The sequence below is a fragment of the Schistocerca piceifrons genome, chromosome X, assembly GCF_021461385.2.
Source record: "Schistocerca piceifrons isolate TAMUIC-IGC-003096 chromosome X, iqSchPice1.1, whole genome shotgun sequence".
NCBI classification, from domain to species: Eukaryota; Metazoa; Arthropoda; class Insecta; order Orthoptera; family Acrididae; genus Schistocerca; species Schistocerca piceifrons.
In genome coordinates, this window is record NC_060149.1 from 359,036,717 (window position 1) to 359,058,979 (window position 22,263).

A 22,263-nucleotide genomic window follows, 5' to 3' on the forward strand; every position below is an offset into this window, starting at 1 on the left:
ATGTTTAACATTTTTATGTTTAATGTATGATGTTTAAAAATATCTTTTGTCTGTTTTACCATTATTAGTCTTATCTATTGTAATAATTCATCTTTATTCCAACATTTACTACATATTTCTTTAGCATCATCAAATTTTTAAACAGTACCTACAAATTCATGATGAATATGCTTTAATTTTGTGTGATCTTGTATGAACTATATAAAAATATAGATTATCTCTAAGTAATTGTTTTGGAATTTTTGAATTGGCTTGGGCTAAGAAACACCAATCTATTCCTTTATGTCTACCTGTAGTAAAATACTCTCTAAGTGCAACCTGATTTTCAAGAAAGAAATTATGTGAAAACTACAACTAAATTATTTTACCTTTCATCTAATGGAATAAATTCATCATTATTTTCAATAAATTTTTTATAAATTCTTGATATTTTGGTTGATCTTAAACTTTAGATTCGATGAACAAACGACTAAAAGAAAAAAGGAAAAAAGATTAAGTGTTCCAATAAAAGAAACGTATAAAAATGTTTCACTACTTGGTTTTTATTCAACTATTACTTATATTCCGCCAAAACGAGGATAATGGAATGTAGTCGAATTAAGTCGGGTGATGCTGCGGACATTAGATTAGGAAATGAGACACTTAAAGAAGTAAAAGAGTTTTGCTATTTGGGGAGCAAAGTAACTGATGATGGTCGAAGTAGAGAGGATATAAAATGTAGACTGGCAATGGGAAGGAAAGCGTTTCTGAAGAAGCAAAATTTGTTAACATCAAGTATAGATTTAAATGTCAGGAAGTCGTTTCTGAAAGTATTTGTATGGAGTGTAGCGATGTATGGAAGTGAAACGTGGACAATAAGTGGTTTAGACAAAAAGAGAATAGAAGCTTTTGAAATGTGGTGCTACAGAAGAATGTTGAAGATTAGATGGGTAGATCACATTACTAATGAGGAGGTATTGAATAGAATTGGGGAGAAGAGGAGCTTGTGGCACAACTTGACTAGAAGAAGCGATCGGTTGGTAGGACATGTTCTGAGACATCGAGGAATCACCAATTTAGTATTGGAGGGTAGTGTGGAGGGTAAAAATCTTAGAGGGAGACCAAGAGATGAATACACTAAGCAGATTCAGAAGGATGTAGGCTGCAGTAGGTACTGGGAGATGAAGAAGCTTGCACAGGATAGGGTAGCATGGAGAGCTGCATCAAACCAATATCAGGACTGAAGACCACAACAACAACAACAACACACATTTGAAACGTGATGCATGAGAACAATCAAGGCATACATCACTATTTCAATGAATCTGGAAATACTCATGTTAAGTTTTGGCAAGTAAGATTTTCATTTAACACATGCAGTTATGCATAGCCAAATAAATCATTCACCATTTAAGGGATTTTTATAATTTTTCCTTTTTTAATTATTTCGTTGCAAATTTTTGCACATGAAGAGATCCTAGTGACATCTTTTTAAAATTAATCAATATATTTTGTGTAATTACACATGAAACATTGTCCTTATGGACATCTAGCACTTTTTTTAAACTTTTCGTTATAAAAGATCTAGAGGAAAGACAACAACTGCCATGTCTAATTTTTTTATGAAATAATTATAGTTTACTAGTCAAAAATTTAATGCACGTGGAAGAACACCTGGTATGTTATCCCAGGCTATAAAATAACGTTATAATCATCTTATTGGTATCGAGGGGGTCAGAAATACCTGTTTTCTTGTTAAAGATTGATAACGCATCTTCATACAAACTAATCTGGAGATATCACAGTTATCTTCCTCATTTTATTGTCGTTTTAACCAAAGAGGCAATGATACAGCGCTTCATTTTTATTCTAATTTGATGAAAGACTATTATATGAGTTCTATTGTTAGGCCGAAGTAGATGATTGTCCTCGTGACTATCGAGGATAGCAATCATAGGAGTTTTATTCTTTTCATAAGGACAAGTGGTGGGGTGATGTGCCGTTACAGTCACATATCGCTACACAATGTTTAATCAATTTATTACCTTATTTTTGGCTATGTTTAAGGAAAGCGGCTGGCTACCTCTGCAGAAAGATTTCTGTTTGGCTTGGTGGAAAGCGAATGAGCCCAGTGGCTGTTTACCAGGTCTGGCTTGACCGCTAGCCCATCGTGGAAAAATTAGTTGCCTTCACTCCAAAACCTTGTCATCCATTCAGTCATATGAATCTTGTCTGACACAATGCTGTGGCGTGAAGGGATCGACCAATAAGGAAGTAGGGAGTTAGTTTGAGTGGGCGTTCTGCTCTGGGACTTGTTATGGGAAAACCATATGGATCTCTCCTGATCCAAAAGAAAGCGGTCGCAGCCTTTCCTTGCCGCCATCTATGTCGTTTTAATTCACATCTGACTTGCGCGTTTCGCAATTAGCTCTGTCCGTTAGCTCATCAGCCCACAATTGGTAGGATTTGCTGAGCGACCTGGGTTGCTTGATTAACTGAGTTAATTCGTGAGTCTCGCAATCGTTTGCCTTGCATTTGCAAGCTGTGCAGATTACGAAAGCTTGTAGCTCTTCCCAGGCAGTCTTCCATTTAGATTCGAAGTGTACTCCAGTGTGTTAGCGGTACATCCAGATGCAATTAAGCTTCTAATGAGCCAATGTTTGCTGTTAACACTAGTAAACAGATGTCAAACTATAGTAACTGCTTAACAGTAATTTTCATTCATTGACGTAGAATTTGATTACAATAAATCGATATTGTCCAGTGCACGCTTTCTTTGCAGTGATAACCGCGAATCTCCTATAACTAATTCTGACTATGCGGCGCTCAAACAATAAATATAGTCAGCTATTTGCATATCTAATTTGTTGTCTCACTGTGAAGCTGTTTTCGTTACAAAACAGGTGCCCATGCTTCGGAAATCAGTGTTAATTTTTTAAGTGATGTATAATGAGCATTGCATTCGCTTGCATAGCATTTTGATGTTGGAGTCGTATGTGTGGTAGGCAGACTGCACATTCAACTGCCGAGCCCCTACACAACTTCGACTTAACTTATCATTGGAAGGCTGATCGCACCACAAACAAACGGTAAGAAATTTCTGTGGTCATGGTAACATATCGACGGCGCCAGGACTGTCGATCGTTATCGCTAGAGCATACACAGAATGAGTGTCTGTCGCTTTATTAATTGACTTGCCTCTTCTAAATACTTAATGGTGAGGGCTTATCGAATGTAAAAGTCTGTGATTTTGTAACATTTTTGCATGATAGTTTTGCAAATGTATCATGGAGAACGTTCGGAAGGCAAATTGTTGCGTAGGATTTGGTATCATCGGATCCTTGTCTTGCCTTTAACTAATTATCGCCATCTCAGCATTCTTCCTCCGTGCGGAGACCCGTCCTTGGAAGATACACTCGTTATACAGTTCACACAGGTAGATATCCAGATAGTCACATAAAGCTTGCTTTACTACATCAGGTATCCTATCCGGTCCTGGAGATTTTTTTGTTTCTCAGTCTTAAAATTATTCGCCTAATTTCTTCTTGTGCAAAGGAGTACACAAGCTTATTGTTTCTATGTTCTTCCCACAACATAGCAACCTACGCTGATTATCTGTCTCATGTACTTCTTTATCGTCAGGAAGCAGTTCTCCCATTAACAGGGCCGCAAACTGTGAACCTACATCTACATCTACAGACATACTCCGCAATCCACCATACGATGCGTGGTGTTACTGTCCCATCAATTCTTTAGTATGTGGACAAAATTGTTGATGTTCGTATTTTCTCGCAGACTATTTTGTATATTTTTCCAGGGATCGCTTTTTAAGTTAGTTTCCACTAAAGGTCTCCATCGTTCAATTTTTGTGTTTCGTAATTCTTTCTTAACGTGTTGTTTAACATACCTGTGAACATGCAGCCGTCGGATTTTTTCTTCTTTGGTGATGCTGGATCTCCTATCTTAATCTCTAGAAGAGCCTCTCCTGATAGGTATCGAAGCCTACATTGTCAGTTCTTGTACTTTAAAATCCACATCACCACCCAACTAAGGACTTCCCTGACACTGAAACACTCCTCTCACTTTTTCTCAGTCAATCTTCTTGGTGTTGCATTTTGCCCTTATACACACCTTTTCTGTGCTGTCTTGGGTTTTCCTTCCATTGATAACAATGTGCATGATTTTGTGATCACTTTATGTCATTCCACTCTCAACCACCCAGACTTTTCAATACTTCCGACTACTCTTGTGACTGAAATGAAAGCCAGTTTTTATAATTTTTAAAAATGTTTGAGTTCTGCAGTTACTTAAGCTATGCTGCACGTTTCATAGAAGGTGTATTGCATGGTATCATTCAAAGTTCACAGTTCACATTTTAACGTTATCTGACGGATTTCTGTTCTGAACAACAAACGTAAATTAGTGGTACTTTTGGGGTGTGATGTTTGGGAACTTTTATGATAACATATAATCGATAGGACAGCCTTGTCTTTTAGCTGCAGAATAACTATGTCTTGAGTTCTTGTAGTCAATCTAGTTACCAAAATTACCAAAGACTACTAGAAGTATCACCATCCTGTAAATAAACAGTTTACTGCAGCAGTCAGAAAATTACTGTTGAATTAAGGATACAAATGAAATATTCTGACTCATTTACGAGCATAGCACCAATAGGACACTAGGCAATAATCATTTATCTGGCCAAGATACTTTACTGAATCATTTCTGGGGATGTTTCACCCTTTTATTGTGACTTAACGATTCAGAAGTATCCTCCTGGAAATGAACATAATTGTACTGTATTCACTGGATTAATTTTAAATTTTCAGAAGTCTTCACCATCTACAAATAGCATGGCAATGTAAGTTGGGTTGTTTGTGGGAAGAAATCAAACTGCGAGGTCATCGGTCTCGTCGGATCAGAGAAGGACGGGGAAGGAAGTTGGCCGTGCCCTTTCAGAGGAACCATCCCGGCATTTGCCTGGAGCGATTTAGGGAAATCACGGAAAAACTAATTCAGGATGGCCGGACGCGGGATTGAACCGTCGTCCTCCCGAAGGCGAGTCCAGTGTGCTAACCACTGCGCCACCTCGCTCGGTCGCAATGTAAGTGAGATTTTCATAACTCCAATAAATAGCTGTATTCTCCGCTGAATGTGCAAGGTTGATATTTGTCCTGTTTGTAACGTTATTATGCAATAGACAGGTTTTCTGGACATATTTATTTATTAATTTATCATATGATTACAGGAGAAAATACAAGACCACTATTTACATCAAATACATACATTCCCATACAGATACACACAGCGTCGGGTTCATAGCCATCAGTCCAGATTAAAAATCCTGTCAGAGGCTTCAGCAGACAAATTCTGAATATCTTCCATTGTTCCTCTGAATGTTCTGAGGGAACATTCAAACGTTATATGATCTACAGTTTGCTCCTTTTCACCGCATTCACACTAAGAAGAAGACTTCCATTCCCATTGGTGCAGCAATGCTGTTCATCTGCCCTGGTCAGTTCTGATCCTATTCAGTATGCAGTAGTGTCGTGGGAGATAAAAGCCTGCTGGTCGGGAGTTTTAATTGGTCAAGGAAGTTTGCTCCTGCCATTTATTGTCCTAGGCATCTTGCATATTAGAACGGCTGTTCTGCAGACTGATTTATGTGCGTCACAATGGTTTTCTAGACCCCAACCGCTGGGGTTATGATAATAAAAATTCTGAATTAACTGGTAACTCTGGGATTCTTGTTCACACGTTCAGAAATACTTGTGTTCTGCTGATGATCTGTATAGGAACATTTCTAAGAGCCAGTAGCCAGTGCGTGTTTGTGGGACGAATACATCCAATGATGAGGTGCATTGTTTGAATGAGCTGTGTTTCAATTATTTTGGTATGAGCACTGTTTAGGCTGGTGGAACAGCAGTATTCTGCGACTGATTGTGAAACAGCTAAAGGTGACTACTTGAGAACTGTTGCAATGGGAGGTTCCTGTATACTTTTGGAATATATTGTTCCGAGTTTTGATTTTAGCTGCCCCATTCCGATAATGGATCTTGTATGTCAGTTACCCGTATAGGGTCACTTCTTGTTATTTTGGAGAGTTTCAATATTGGAAATTCTGATCTCTAAATGTGATATAAGGTTTGTAGGTGGCTTGTTTATTCCGCAGATGAAAAGTTGATTTGGCTGGAAAGAATTATATTTGAAGTTTCATATGTCTTCAGATCTGACGTTGTTTTGATTCAGCTTCCCTAAAGATTTGATCCTGAGCCATCAAAGCTATATCGTCAGCGTAAATAAATTTCCTGGATTTAGATTTTGTTAGGTCATGTTTACACAAGTTAAAACAGTGTGGAACCAAAACAGAACCTTGTGGGATAACATAATTCATTTTATCAACTATCGTTTTTGAATACTCTGAGAACGCCTGGATGTATCTATTGTTCAGCATGTTGCCAATTAGAACGGTTGATTTCAAATACGGAGTGTTACTGATAAATTCGAGCAGTAGCCTGAATAGTCTGTCACGAGAGACGGTATCATAGGCTACAGTTAGGTCGAAAAAGACCCACGTGCTTAACTTTTGCTTCTCAAAGTCGTTTTAGATCTGTGTTGATATTGTTAGTGCTGTTTCACTCTACTTCCGTGTAGCTTCCCTGAAATAGGAAGACGTCCATTTGATGTGCTTTCTGTCTGTATCTTCGATAAACATTCACTCTTTGCTGTGCTTATGCCTTCGATGGTCAGTTGATAAACTTAAATTGAAGATCAAATGTTCCGAACCTGAGGGTTCTAAGAAGGACTTATTTGGGTATCCCTCCTCCATAATTTTTGACTGAGAGATCGTTTAAGACAGTTGGTTCTTAGGAAAAGCCTTATTCCTTATTCGTAAAACGACTTCTACACCTACATAAAGTAGCAACAATTCTGTTTATGGAGACAGATTACAAGATCTTAATAATTTACTGTGATGAAAAGTGTAGACAGAGATTATATAGCAGGCCATTGTGTCATGGACAGCTAAAGGCTCTTTTATTATTTTCAAATACCGTCCCTGTACTGTGACCATTCACTTGTGACTTACATATGGAAGGCCGGAGTGGCCGAGCGGTTCAGTCTGGAACCGCACGACCGCTCGGTCGCAGGTTAGAATCCTGCCTCGGGCATGGATGTGTGTGATGTCCTTAGGGTAGTTAGGTTTAAGTAGTTCTAAGTTCTAGGGGACTGATGACCTCATATGTTAAGTCCCATAGTGCTCAGAGCCATTTGAACCATTTTTGACTTACATATTTACTTTATGTCTAAGAATAGCTATTTTTACGACTTTCAGAAAATGTACAGGCCAACAACATGTCTCATTCCCATATACATTTTCCATCACCAGCAGCGGAGATTCATAATGTATGTATTCCATCAGTATATTTTCATTGAGACAGAGCTAATATTATCAAGTCCTCAGTACGTTCCCACATTTATTTCAGTTCAAACTGCTGTCAATGTTTGTCTAGTTATTTGACACTCTAAGTTCAATATGTTCCATAACATTACTGCACCAGGAGCTCAACTCTGTGCATATATGTTCACTATCACATTTTTCATCCACATTCATATATCAGAAACTACCTGCTGATAACAGATATGCTTGGCTGGTTCAGTAAGGTTTCTACTGAGTGTTTTTACAACTCTTTAGGTGATATGAGAGTCCTGTTAATATACACATTTTTCCACTTAGGTTGTGTACACTAGTTTTTGAGACCTAGACTGAATGAAGTCACAATACAGTGATTATCCAAGATTTATAGGCTTTAAATGTGTATTGTAATTTATTCAGGAAAGGAATTATGATTTAATTTTTGTTTACTAATGAAAAAATGTGAATATTCTGTTAAATTCAAATTTTTAGTTTTGGAATAGTTCCTTTGCAATGCATTCTTCTCAGTGAATCATTTTTAATTTATCAGTAACAGCATTTACGTTATCTATGTAAATACCTTCAATAGATTGTGCAGGATCGATTTAAACTGGGCATCAACAGATGACAGAATTTTGTCTACAATTAATCAATACTTTTAATTATAATTGGAGAAATCATTTAAAATTAAAACATTTTTTTCATTCCTTAGAATTGATGGCCTATATTGAGTATAGGACCTCCATTAGCGTGTTCTAGTACTTCAGTACGCTGTGCACATAAAAATTGGCAGATACTAGCTCAAGATGACAAGACCCTGTAAATTCTGTAAAACTGCGCACAGGAATTTGATCGATGCAGAGTAGAAACTGAATCAAAAGAATATTTTGTAGACCTGCACGTAATAATTTTCTTCTCTCTACTCACTTCATTATCATCACCTATTTGGCATCGGTTGCTGAATATTGATCTCCTCCAGAATCCATACATTAATGAGATGAACAATAGGTATTCATATTGCCCTTGCAAGTTTTTAATATCATTCACCCATACTCCATGAGGTCAATTTTAAAGACTTCTCGTATATCTTGTGCTCCAGTAAGGAACTTCCGCTAATGACAACGTCGGCTACTCCTTCCAACACCGTGGCACGAACTGATATAAAAAAAGGAAAAAGAAAATTAAAAAAAACCCTGAGCCTGTTCTACCAAAAAGGGTTTGGTTAAAGGCAGCATTAGTGACAACCGCAATAAATATCGAAGGCCTTTCTGCAGATAAGGACTTATTTCTAATTACTCTACCGAAGGATACAAACTGTAATTTCCTCCTACTTCCGGGGACACACTGAGGAACAGAAAGCAGATGACCTCTTGTTCAAGGTATGAAGCAAATACTGCAGAGAGCTCACGAACAATATGGAAGTGCAGTCTTTGCTAAAAGTAACATTAAATTCACGTCGGCAGCTCCAACTGTAAAAAAGACGTCGATATTCTTATCTTCGAGGGCAACTCACGCACGGTAACTTCCTTCTACAAACCACCACCTGTAGATTTCACCTTCAAGGACCAAAAAAATCTCCGAAATCAGACCTTAAAATCTGTTATTGGTGATTTTAACTGCCATAGCACGGTGAGCAGCTACTCTGAAACAGACATACATAGTGAGAGACTGTAATAATTGGCAAAAAGGGTGGATGTAAAAGTAATACATGATGTGAAACAGCCGACGTCCTTCAACAGTGGAAGATGAAACAGAGGATACAACCCAGGAAATATCTTTGTTAGTGACAGAATCAGTGGCTAGACATCAAAAACTGTGGGAAGCCCGATACCACAGTCGTAACACAGACTAACAACCCGCATAGTCAGTGCAACTGTCAGACCCCATAGTAGTTCTCTTTAAGACACTTTAATTTTAATAAAGCAAAGTGGAAGTGTTTTACAGAAGAACTGGACCGAGAAATCATACAACTGGTACCACGTACCAGTTCTTATAACAGCTTTTTTCTGCTGGTAAAAAAATCCAGGAAGTGTATACAGAAGGACTGTAGGGCTGAAGATATTGTAGACATGGAAGGAGGACCTAAAGAATTTGTAGAGCAGTAACAATCGATGTACGACGATTATTTCTCAGAAAACACTTTTCGAGCATGTGAAGAGGTCTTACAATCAATATTAACAGTGCGAACAGAAAGATAGTCAAAACTGGTAACGGATCTCGATATGAAGCCAAACAGCCTGCGAGCGTGGATGGTAGGAAAATGTCTCTGGAACGATCCTACAACTCCAACACCTGATCTAACTGGAGTAACTTCTGACATGATAGCTCACCGCTCACCGCCTTCTGTTAAGTGGTTAAATACCATCTAAAGTGAGAAGACTGAAAATCGAACGTGATATAAGTAATGAAGTCGACGCCCTCGCCACGCCATTTAGTATTCAAGAGTTGAGAAGAACGATCCACCAAATGAAAAAACACAAAGCTGCTGGCTTGGATGGTATCCGCACTGAACAAATAAAGCATCTTGGGCCCGCAGTCCTAAACTGGATTGTACACTTAATGAACAGTTGTATCACTCTGAAGAAAAGCCAAGGTGGTAGCACTTTCAAAATCAGAGAAAGAACCTACAGATCCACAAAAATTCAGGCCTCTGCCACTTCCGTATTATGTATACAAGACACTTGAAAGAATGTTTCTTGACAGAATTTTTGGCACAATGGAGACCAAAATCATACCAGAAAAGCAGGATTTATTCCTGGTAAAATATGTTGTGGCCAAATACTCACTTACGCAACACAGAGGACGGTTCCGAATGGAAGCAGACAACCGAACTCACTTTTACGGATCTCTCGGCTGCCTGTGATAATGTCAACCACCAACGACTGCTCGTTAAATTTTAACGTCGCCAGTTTTGTTTAACATCTATACAAATGACCATCCAATAAATGCCGAGGTGAAACAGTTTATATATGCCGATAATACTGCCGTGGACGCACAAAGAAGTGGAAGGGGAACTGATGCGGACTCTCGAACACTTAGCTGTCTACCACAGAGAAAATTTTCTCAAGCCAGATCCCTATAAAACTCTGGTGTGTGCCTCCCAGATTAGAAACAAAGACGCATACAGGCAATTGAAAGTGATGTGGCAGGGCCAGGAGTTGAACCATGAAGGCTCTCGACATTCATTTCCCATCAGGCCACGACAGAGCCGCCGTTTACTTTGCGAGAAACCCGAGTTAGAGTAATATTCAACAGATAGCATCTATCGGAGACAGAAAAAGCGGAAGTTACGATGACAGCAGCTGTGTGCGACCACATGAGTTATCCTTCCAGGTTCTCTGGTGACGATGGCCAAGATCCAAACAAGTGGCTGAAAGTACGTGAGCGTATAGCCTGATTTAACAAATGGGATGACACCGTGTGTTTGGCTAACGTATTTTTCTACTTGGAGGCCACTGCCAAGCAATGGTATGAGAACAACGAGGAGAAGTTCACAAGCTGGGAAGTATTCCAGGCGGAACTGCGTAAGTATTTCGGCGACACACAACGACAGAAGTGCAGGGCTGAAGATAAATTAAAGTGCAGGGCACAGCGTCCAGGAGAACCTACAGCATCCTACATTCAAGACAGCCGGCCGCAGTGGCCGTGCGGTTCTAGGCGCTGCAGTCCGGAACCGCGGGACTGCTACGGTCGCAATTTCAAATCCTGCCTCGGGCACGGATGTGTGTGATGTCCTTAGGTTAGTTAGGTTTAAGTAGTTCTAAGTTCTAGGGGACTGATGACCACAGATGTTAAGTCCCATAGTGCTCAGAGCCATTTGAATTTTTGAACATTCAAGACGTCTTGGAGCTGTGTAAAATAGTGGATCCTAGAATGAAGGAGGAAGATAAGGTTGCACGTCTCATGAAGGGTGTTGCTGAGGACATGTATCAAGCCCTACTCCTGAAGGAGGTTTCGACAGCAGACGACTTCATAAAATGGTGCCAGTATATCGAGACAATGCATCAAAAAAGAATTACACGCAAGTAGTTTGGACGGCTTCCAAACGTCGTATCGATGTCTGTGATGGAGGAAGAAACTGATTTCAAAAAATGGTTCAAATGGCTCTGAGCACTATGGGACTTAACATCTGTGGTCATCAGTCCCCTAGAACTTAGGACTACTTAAACCTAACTAACCTAAGGACATCACACACATCCATGCCCGAGGCAGGATTCGAACCCGCGACCGTAGCAGTCGCACGGTTCCGGACTGAGCGCCTTAACCGCGAGACCACCGCGGCCGGCAACTGATTTCACAAGTGCTCTTCGTCAGACAGTGAGAGAGGAAGTTCAGAAGGCACTTGGATTGCATGGCGAGCAAAAAACCGAGACACTTCAAGAGGTCATAAGGGAGGAATTGGAACAGACATTGAACCTAATCTCTCGTCCTTCATTTCCCTTTAAAACGGTGAAAAAGTCGAGACCCAGGCGGAGTTACGTTCCTACACTGCCACATGAGGAACCTGTTTGGGCACCAAGGAAGACTGACGTCTGGAGGACCCAGGCTAACCAACCAGTATGTTTCCACTGCGGACGACCGGGACATGTGGTGCGCTATTCTCAAGAAAGGCGGCGGGTATTTGATGGCGCCCGCGCCAGAAGACAGCAGACCGATCTTAGCCGACGCCAACTCCGGGACGACGAAGATCAACAAGAAGATGTGGGCGCAGGACGACGTAGGTCACCATCGCCGCAAGCTGGCCGCTGGACGGGACGCTCCCCAACACGCCGATCAAGTCTCCATCTCCGTTTAGAAGCTCCAGTCGATCACCTAGCCGCCGCAACCTGAAAAACTATAGGATGCGACCTTCTTTGAAGGTGAGGCCGCCGAAGAGAAAAATCCTCCGCCGTCGATCACTACAAAAATGATAGGAAACTATGTCGATATCCGCATGGATGGCCGACCAGCCGAAGCTCTTGTGGACTCTGGAGTATCATATTCAGTCATTTCGGAGACGTACCGTCGCCAGTTGCAGAAAACAGTATTCGTCGACAGCAAAACATCTCTGCTGAAGGAGGCTAACGGGAAATATGTAAAACCTACAGGAAGATGTACCATTCGTGTGGGTATCAGTGGCCATACGCAACCCTTAGCATTCATTGTCTTACAAGAGTGTAGTCATGACGTCATTCTCGGATAGGACTTTTTGAAAGCTTCTCGGGCAATTATAAATTGTGGCCACTCGAAGGTTATGCTAGACGAGATGAGATACTGTGGACAGGAAGATGCTCATCCGAGTGTGTGGAGACTATGTGTGCTGGATGAAGTGATCATTCCTGTAGTTAGCGCTAGAAAGGTAACTATCACATGTCATGTCATGCATCAACCCATGGATCTTTTAGTGGAATGTAAGAGAAGGTTATAGTCTATGCTTCTAGGACACATACAAAAGCCGAGAGAAACTACTCAACTACAGAAAGAGAATGTCTTGCTGTGATCTGTGCCATGTGCAAATTTCGACAGTATCTCTATGGAAGGCCATTCTCAGTTGTTACAGACCATCATTCACTTTGTTGGTTGATAGGTCTTAAGGATCCAATAAGACGACTCACCAGGTGGGCACTACGTCTTCAAGATTGTGACATTACCATAGTGTACAAAAGTGGAAGAAAACACCAAGATGCGGACTGTCTCTCAAGAAACCCTGTGCAAGACCATCAGGACTTTGATTAAGATAGTGACTGTCTCACTGCACTCCAAGATCTCTCTGCTGAGCAGAAGAAGGACGCCAAGATATCTCAAATTATGCTTACCTTAAATCGGTCAGAGAATGTGAAAGGACAATTTAAGGTAGTTAATGGATTACGTCGCAAGAAAAACTTTGATCCGCTTGGAAAGAGGTGGTTACCAGTGATTCCTAAACATATGCGCTTAGATGTTCTACAGAAATTCCATGACACACGAGAGGCCGGATATTTAGGACTTATTAAGACATATAATAGGATCCGTAGGAGATTTTTCTGGCCAGGTTTATTTAGGAGTGCCCGCCACTATGTGGTTCAAATGGCCCTGAGCACTATGGGACTTAACTGCTGAGGTCATCAGTCCCCTAGAACTTAGAACTACTTAAACCTAACTAACCTAAGGACATCGCACACATCCATTCTCGAGGCAGGATTCGAACCTGCGACCGTAGCGGTCGCGCGGTTCCAGACTGTAGCGCCTACAACCGCTCGGCCACCTCGGCCGGCTCCGCCACTATGTGTCGCACTGTCTAGTTTACCAGAGGAGAAAGGCAGTTCTTCAGAAACCTGGCCGACTCACACCAATTCGACCAGCCAAAACGCCTTTCCAGCGTGCTGGGATTGACCTTCTCGGTCGATTTCCAACGTCTGCTAGTGGCAATAGATGGATTATTGTTTGCACTGGTTATCTGACACGCTATGCCATTACAAAAGCCGTAAAAACAGCCGAAGCATTCGAGGTAGCCAAATTCATCGTAGAAGACATTGTATTAAAACATGGTGCCCCAAGGTCGTTAATTACGGATCGAGGGCAAGTTTATCATTCGAATCTTGTGACGGAGACAAACCGTCGGTACAACATTACTCATCACATGACGACGCAAACTAAGGGGCTTACTGAACATCTTACTAAGACATGCTATCAATGTTCGTCAATGTGAGCCGAGCAACTGGGATGAGGTGTTAACTTTCGTGACGTTTGCCTACAACACCGCCAAACAAGACACACAGGATTTACGCCATTTTTCCTGGTGCATTGGCGTGAGGCGACGACGATGATGGACACTGTGTTTCCGTTACATCCTGATGACGTGGACGACGGCTACATTGGCCAGTTGTTAACCAGAGCTGAGGAAGCTCGGCAGTTAGCTCTACTCCGCACGCTGCAGGCTCAAGAAAACGATCGCCGGAGGTATGACGCGAGCCACCACCCCGTTGTTTACCAGCCTGGTGACCTCGTCTGGATCTTCACTCCTGTTCAGAAGGTTGGTCTCTCTGAGAAGCCCCTCAGGCGCTACTCTGGACGTTATAAGGTTGTAAGACAGTTGTCTGATGTTACTTATCAAGTTGAAGATTTCGACCCCGACACAAGACGACGAAAGATCAGAGATACGGTCCACATCTTTCGAATAAGCCCTATAAGGATCCTGCAACCCAGGGTAAATTCGAAGCTTCAGAAACAGGCAACAAGCGGAAAGGTGACGAAGAATGTAGCGGCAAGGGAAGTTCTAAGAAGATCACCGCCAGGGCTAGAATCAGTCATCGGGAGTCGGAGTATGCAGGACCGGTGACTCGTTCCCGAACTAGGACGATGTAACAACGAGAAGCTGTTCTCTTAAGGAGGGAGTAATGGAGTAGAAGAAGCTGAGTAACACAGCTGTAATGCCGGAACGGTAGCTCATCGTGTTCTGTCAGAGGGTTTAGCTGCCCTCTGTAATAAAGGAACTGAGCGAAAGGAACAACGAACAACCTGAACAAGTGTCATCGGACGTACGCCACGAACAAATTCAACTAACAAAACAGAACAAATTGAGATAAAAAAATAGTGTAGTGGTTATCATGCTGGACTGTTGCATGGAGGGTCGTGATTTCAAAACTCACCTGAACTGCAAAATCTTAATTTCTGTATTCGGTTCGAGTACATTCCAGAAGTATCCACAATTGGCAAGAATCATTGTACTGGAATGTTCTGTAGCTGTATATATCCGTATGTGTTCTGGCCGGAGGCAGTTCGCTCCGAGCTTTGTATGTGCAAGTGCTGAATAAACCTTCGTTAAGTGAAGTTTGTGTTCGTCATTCATCTAATTACACCTTCTTCTACGTGACAATATACATTTCACTGAGGAGGATAATAATCCTGTAATTTTTATGATTTATTTTTCTCCTTTATTGTGGAACAGAGTAATTACAACATTGTTCCCATTTTGTCCATTGTCTTCCTTTGTAGACATTTGGTAAACAGTTATGCTAGCTCCTTTTGGATTACCTTGACTCTATATTTCACCATTTCTATTGAAACACGATTATACCGACGTGCCCTTAGTTTCCTCACACGTTCAGTGGCTTGATTCATGTCATCTGGCACTACTTCCAGAATCAAATTATTTATATACTTAACGATTTCTGTTTATGTTTCATCTCTAGAGCTATAAAAACCAAGCATGTAAGGAATTATTGGAATGCTTTTAAAAATTTGTATCATAGTTAGTTATGGTGTCATCTGTCATTTTAAATGATGAAGGTAACGGTTTATTTTCTCCACACTTTTACTGTAATCAGTCGTTTCCTCTATAAAATTTCTATTGAAACTTCCATATTCCCTTGAAGAAATATGAGAACAGTTTTATTTGATTTTCTAGCATGTTTCTAACAATTTTTACTGGAAACTTAACGTTTTCTTTAATAGTGACCTTGTTCCGTTAGAGACTTCCCTTTCCTTTGTTTTCTTTTTAACTACTGCAGTTCAAAGAAGAGCAGCTATTTTGCATTATCGCGAAATACGGGAGAGGGTGTCATGAATGTATTATTCGTTTCGGGCATCAATTATTAGAAAAATCATTAGATCCTTGAAAGCGAAAATATTTTTTCACTCCCTTCTAGATGGGAGAAATGATCATCGTAATAAAATGAGTGAAATCAGAGATTCCACGAAAAGATTTGGGTGTTCAATTTTCTCACACGCTATTAAAGAGTGCCACGGTCGAGAAATAGCTTGAGAATGGTTGTATGAACCCGTTGCCAAGTGTGAACTGCTGAGTGCTCATGAAGATAGATGTAAGGATAGATTTTTTTCTTGAAAATATATTTATTTTTTTGTCTGTTGACAGCTGTTGTTTTTATCTTTTGATTACCGTTTGTGGACACTGTCACACATTTTCATTTAATTTGTAGTTATATATTAACTAGTTTTACAGAAACATTACCAGTTACAGTGTCATTTATATTAAACTACAGTTTTGTATGCTTTCCTTTGTGTTAAAATTCAGAAGGGGCAGGATACCAGTTTTGTGTTTCGTATGAGTGGTTTGGATCGTGTATTACTCGTTATTGACAGATATGTCCAGATTTGAAAAAAAAATCTTTTGTTGTTTGTGTAAATAGCTGTGTTCAATAATTGCTTCTTCATCTATGTTTGTATAACCTTAATTTTCTAAGGTGCTTAATTAAATATCCATTCTTTAATAAATTCTCATAAGCAACATTTGTGATTTCCTGTGTAATGAGTTTGTTTCTTTCTAGTTTAACATCTATTTTCAGTCTGTCTTCTCAGTCTATTATCACTTGAAATTCTGCGCTACTGTAGGGCTATAATATTTTGTAGAATTTCTTCACTGTTTCGCAAAATACTATCAATTACGTTTTTAAATCCATTAGGTCCTTTCCAAGCCAATTTTATGTTTGTTTTCTTCTGATAGAATGTATTACTTTCATAGCTGTTGTTCTTATTGGTAACTTTCAACAACGCCGAGCCACTATTGTTTCACTACTCACCTCATTAGTTCCTAGTGATCAAGATGTCGGCTCGACGTTGTGTGTCCTCCTTTTCTTCTCTTCACGTTAAGAGAACTCAATGCTGCTAACGCATTAGTTGCCAGAATCGAAGGCTTGGAACCATTTCAATTAGAGTTTACGAAGTATACCAGTTGAGTAAGAAGTGAGAGAATTTGAAATAGATAGATATAGTCCACTGTCTTCTGTTTCCGTAAGAAGCGTTTGATACATTTTCGTGCAAAAATATTAATAAATTTTAGTGTTCTTATGTGTGCTTCAGGGGAATTTGAAATGAAAAGAATAGAAGTGTTTATATTTATTGGATTTCTTTTGAACACATGACAATAGAAAGTCTAAATTCATAGTACTGAATTCTGTAAAAAACTGTATTGGACTTAAGTAAGAGATTACGGATTTTGTTCTGTGTGAGGGCGAAACAACTGTAAGGGGAGTGGAATGTCAGATGATCGCAATCGAAGGGGTAGTGCAAAAGCTGAGTGGTCTCAACTCTACGTGTCTACTGAATTAACTTTTCGACAGGGATACACGTGGCTTCCTGGATGAGCCAGATCTATCACACTGTGTGCCTAGCAATTCTCGAGCCAATATTTATATTAATCACTGCGCAGAAGCGTTTTTTTCTGCCCCTCGGCTAAGAACACAATACGATGATCGAAATGACTAGTGTCTCTCTGTCATACCACATAGATACTTGTCTTCTCATTTTGCTCTTCTGATTTGTGTGCAATTCCTCTATCGCGAAACTATGATTTGAACACGTTCGATCGCAATAGCAACGCCCTACTACCAGACACATTCCTGCTTCTTTGATGTAGCGTATAGTACTGGCCTAGCCAAGTGTTAATTTTTAAGATACTACTGTTTGCCTCAACGTGACTCCTGCGTTACATGGGGTATCGTGTAATATTAGCTTTCATATTCACCTGACTAACTTCTTTGTGGTATGTTATTTATGACAAACCTTAAGATATTCTGAAATCTCGAGCTGCTAATAACAATAATTTAATCTCTCACTAGACGTCTGTGTCCTGAATTTAATATACTGGGTGCAACGCGTTTGAGTGCAGATATTTTTACGTGTGGTACCTAAATATGTATTCACATTAGTGTGTTGAATACTTTTTCCCTGGGTCGAACAGTCTTCTCACAAACTTCACGGCGAGATGTTTCCTTCACGGTCGTAACTCCACCACTACGTAGACTGCACCTGCCAGTATAGACTAATGATTTTGCTTTCACGCGTCCATTCTTCAACACCTCACCTGCTGCACAGTGGAAAACAAGCATTAATGGTTTGCTCTTGCCACGTATACTTGGAGATGCTACCCAACCTAGAAACACACTGCTTTTAATAGCAATAATTATTGGTCTGTAGATGACGTAAATACTAATGCACTGTCGTTTAGCCCACTGTCCTCAGCCACCAATAGGAATATGTGCACTTGTACCTGTTACACGCTGTATCTAGAGGAAAAAGTTATTTTTTATTGCATTTCGGTCTTACTTTCTGCAATATTTTGTGTGCCCAGTTGTAATTCACTGTATCACCTCCAGAGAAACATGTATAAGTGTGTTGTTTACTTCTATGTGTTGTCTTTCCAGAATGATTATTTGTGTGTTGCCAACAACGAGAAGATTAGCGAGTGATGCTCTTGTCTTTCAAATTTGGTTGATATTTACATGTCTTTATTTAGGGAATTAAATGAAAAACCATATTTCTTATTAGTTTTGGTCCGCAAGGATTGGTGTGGCATGGAGATGTACTGTCTCTGCTTTGACAATCAGTGCGTTATTCGATTTCAATGAAGTAGTTAAAGGTCTATGCCAACGTCTATGATTATGTATCACAAGAGTCAGTGTTTATGCTAATGTTATTTGCTGCGTTCAGTTCCTGTAATTCCCCATGAAGATACATTCTCTGGATTTCAAAAGTAGTACTTTATGTAATGTGTGAAGTATATCTTTGAGTCATTGTATTGTATTATATCTTAACCGGAGGCCTAGAAACGACGGAGAGGCTCCGTCCCCGCCGCAGCCGCAGTGGTCCACAACCCCACGACGACTACCGCAGTCCACGTCACCCCTCCACCGCCCCATACCGAACCACTCTTTCAGGGTTATTGTGTGGTTCGGCCCCCAGTGGACCCCCCCCCCCCCCCCCCCAGGGAACGTCTCACACCAGATGAGTGTAACCCCTATGTTTGCATAGTAGAGTAATGGTGGTGTGCCGGCCGCGGTGGTCTAGCGGTTCAGGCGCTCAGTCCGGAACCGCGGGACTGCTACGGTCGCAGGTTCGAATCCTGCCTCGGGCATGGATGTGTGTGATGTCCTTAGGTTAGTTAGGTTTAAGTAGTTCTAAGTTCTAGGGGACTGATGACCACAGATGTTAAGTCCCATAGTGCTCAGAGCCATTTTTTTTTTTAGTAATGGTGGTGTACGCATACACGGAGAACTTGTTTGCGCAGCAATCGCCGGCATAGTGTAGCTGAGGCGGAATAATGGGAACCAGCCCGCATTCGCCGAGGCAGATGGAAAACAGCCTAAAATCCATCCACAGACTGGCCGGCTCATCGGACCTCGACACAAGTGCGCCGGGCGGATTCGTGCCGGGGACCAGGCGCTCCTCCCCAATCCGGAAAGCCGTGCGTTAGACCTCACAGCTAACCGGGCGGGGTCTTTTGAGTCGTAGTAAAACACTGTGGTTTTCAAGCAAACCTTCACGTAGAAAGCTGTTTTAGGTTACTCTTTCGATCAGCTGGCAGTCGCTGCAGCCAACACAATATTCTTAGGAAACTACCGTGCTACAAACGACACTGTCGTTTATGACAATTTTAGAGAGGTAATGCTACTGCTTACGAAAATGTTTATTCTGGATGATACGAGAAAATAAAGAAAATTTCCATCCTTATTTATCTGTATTCTAGCTTTTGGGTGAAAAATATTTTGGAGAGAGCAGCAGCGAGTATGACGCTGAATAAATGTGGACCACACCCTATCTTGGCCCCTTACCCCTGCGATCCCCGTAGGGCGACATGCCGCCGGCTACTGCTTTGATTTTTGCCGACGGTAGGGCACGTATTGACACACCATACTTCCCATCACTGGGACTGTGGACTAGATTTGCGCGTGGGTTGTCCCAGTTACTTCTTGTAACTAGGCTCCTCGGTACAGCTGAGCGTGCCGTAATTTTATCGGAACAGTTAAATGTCAGGTATGCATGAAATGTGTGGAGTGGCCGAATATAACACAACTGTACACAAGCAATTGCGAGAAACGAGGCACTTCACAAATCGAACAATTTGCTATGGAAAAGAGGGTAGCTTTCAAACATTTGAGCTCTAAAGACAGGTGGCTTGTAAGAATTCGTGTCGGTTTAGACAGAGGAGGTGAGAGGCTCTGATGAAAGTCATGTTATTTGAACCAAAATTGCGGCTAGAATTCCACATTAATAAGAGGTCAGTCTTACGACCCTTATTAAAAAGAACGTTCCCTGTGAAATCTTTTAGCCACGTAAGACGCACTGTTACTCCAGCCACCTATACTGTACCAAAGCAGTAAGAGAGTGGTGTGTAAGTAACAAAGTGGTTGAATTATGCTTTCTGCGCAGAGAGAGGCGGAGGATATTTGACTTCGTCGATTTTTGGTTTCTATTTCTGTCCCAGAATAAACACTCCAGTTATTCTCTCACAAGGTAAATGGTAACGCTAAGGTATGCTTCTCATGAATGCAGTGTTTCTACTTCCGAATCTCCCTTCGAGAAATAGCGCTCTCGCTTATTACGGCTAGACGTTTTTAGGCTAGACGTTTCTGGGTTAAACTCTACGACATGTCCACTTCATATCTGGCTGTATGGAATATAATTTAGACAGATTGTGTATGACTCTCAAACAAATGTTACACTCTGCTGGTTTTCTTTAGACATATGACACTCCATGTAACACGTATCAAGAGACATTGATATCGACAAAACAATTCCAAATTTTTTTCTGGGTTTCAGCGCTAGGTCAGAATATGAAAGGCTTTATCATCTTGGATATCTGCGAGGTCAGTTTTTCTTCCTACCATCTCGACTTTATCACCAATTATGGGAAGCAATGCTGCTTGAGTTAAATGTCAGTGATTTATGTACAGTCTCCTCGGAGTGTTTCGCATCTTCACTGTTTGTGTATTGGTTGTCTGAGGTGACTGAAATAATCCAACAAAACGGCCCTACTAGTAGCCAGTTACGTGAACATGAAATATTAATCACGCCAATGAGTCTAGCTTCAGGCCAATGAGTCTAGCTTATCTCTCTGTGTCCGGCCGAGTGGTTCTAGGAGTTTCAGTAAGGAACCGCGCTGCTGCTACGGTCGCAGGTTCAAATCCTGCCTCGGGCATGGATGTGTGTGATGACCTTAGGTTAGTTAGGTTTAAGTAGTTCTAAGTCTAGGGGACTGATGACCCCAGATGTTAAGTCCCATAGTTCTTAGAGCCATTTGAATATTTTTATCTCTCTGTCCTGCAATCTGCCATTGTTTTCTCGAGGTTCATTTTGAAATAGACCTGATGTTGCATTTAACAGAGAGAAGAGAGACATAGCGATGTTATGTTGATTAGGGTATTGACATGTAATAGTTTTTGAAATCAAATGCTGGCAACAGCAATTGAGTAAGGATTGTGAAGGGAAGTGTTAATGGAATGGAAGTGTAATTCGGCTGTTGTTTCTCTCAGTGGAAAATACTATATTGTTAATCAATGAATTTATTTTTATTTATTAATTTATTAATATTATTTTGTTTCCTGAAAATTTAACTCTACATGCATTACACGTGTCTTTCTAAATGCAACATCAGTTGATTCCTACAGCGGTAAGAAATATACATCTGTTAGAACATTTCGGAGGGACATATTCATTATTTTCTTCTGCTTACGATTCTCTTATTACACAATAAACATACATTACTGTTGACACATTTTACGGCGTACAAAAGATTCATACTTATCAAATACAAACAAACATTTAAACACATTACAGATTGCCTCATATAAGTTTTAAATACTTGTCAAATAAATTATATCTGTAAATATCAAGGTCTTAGAGACAAATTAATTTTAATGTTGTAATGGCAGTGAAATTTTCTTGCATACATAGTAGTACAGCCTCTACGAAATGATTTAGAGCTATGATCCATCTCATCATACAAGGAATTCTTTGCAAGGCACTTACATATTTTTACGACCACTTTTTAGTAGTGTAATGGTAAAACACAAAAAATAAATGAAAAAACAAAATCACTGTTTGTGTTGAACATAGTACTTCTTCAACAGTGATGAGATTCAAAAATGTCTTTAGTGCTGACGAGAGGGAATGTA